Source organism: Aptenodytes forsteri, unplaced genomic scaffold (genome assembly GCF_000699145.1).
Source record: "Aptenodytes forsteri isolate BGI_AS27 unplaced genomic scaffold, ASM69914v1 Scaffold255, whole genome shotgun sequence".
NCBI classification, from domain to species: domain Eukaryota; kingdom Metazoa; phylum Chordata; class Aves; order Sphenisciformes; family Spheniscidae; genus Aptenodytes; species Aptenodytes forsteri.
The window spans coordinates 3,840,808-3,841,957 of record NW_008794888.1 but is presented as its reverse complement, the minus strand read 5'-3'; positions in this window follow the sequence as shown (position 1 = coordinate 3,841,957).

Below are 1,150 nucleotides of genomic sequence, written 5' to 3'. Positions count from 1 at the left end.
TGGGCTGCTCCAGCTGGGGCCGGGTCACCGTCCCACTATGAGCTGTCTGCGGCACAGAGCCACCGTCCTGCCGGCCACCGGAGAGCAGACAGAGCTGGAGGAACCGGCTCGGGGCAGAGTTTGCCGCACACACGGAGCCTCCAGCGCGGGAATGATCCAACCCAGAAGCTGTAAGGCCAGCAGCCCTACGTGGCCGCTCGGCACCGGGCATTACTGATAAGGACAAGGAGGAGGACCCGGCCTTTCCGCCTGTTCCCAGCCCGTGGCTCCACTTCCAGCAGCCTCGCAGCCATCAGGGCTCTCAAGTGCCCCTGGATTTACTCTGGCTGGTGGGGAGCCCATCCCACCCTCCCCATGAAACACATCCTGCCTGCCCTGGGGAGCGCCAGCGGCCGCAGAGCACGGCAGGGCACCGAGGGCAGGCGGGAGCCCGCTCCGCTCCGGGGTCTCTTTCATTTTCGGGAACAAAGCAGCCTGTTTTCATCAGGACGCGGTTGGCAGCATCCCCGCCCCCCCCAGAGATACGGGACCATCATCCAAGCTGGGCTCGTTTTCATAGGCCTTTTTCTCCTGAATAGGCCAAGACAAGCAATAGGCAAAGGCGGTCACGTGGACAGCAGTTTAATGAAGAACACATAAAAACTAGAAACAGAGGGAACGTGATGGGACGAGGAGGTGCCAGAAGGGAAAAGATGCAGAAGTAAGAAATGAGCAGAGATTTTCCATGGACAAGGGCCAAAAAGCAGGCGTGATCGTAAACAACCAAAGTCGACCGTTTTCTGTACGCGGAGAAACGTGTTACAGATAGATGTATTTGATTTCCTTTACAGGCTGGAATATTTAATATTGGCCACCTTACACCAACCCAGATGATTTTACATGAGAGACGTTTCGTTCTGAAATGGCCCTGTTGATCTGAGCCTGTATTTAGGTAGAGGTGCAGATCGGAGAAAGTACTGAAGTTTTCAGAAATGAGACTCTGAGCTCAGGAAAACTGCATGGAGATGGAGCTGTGGGCAGAGCAAACACCTCCCCAAGGGCTCGCCTGGGCGGTGGCCGAGCGCAGGGCCCCCATGCCTGGCCCCAGGAGATCCCGCGGGGGAAGCAGCCGGCGGGCACAGCGCCGTTCCTCCGGCAGCCCCTTCGCAGC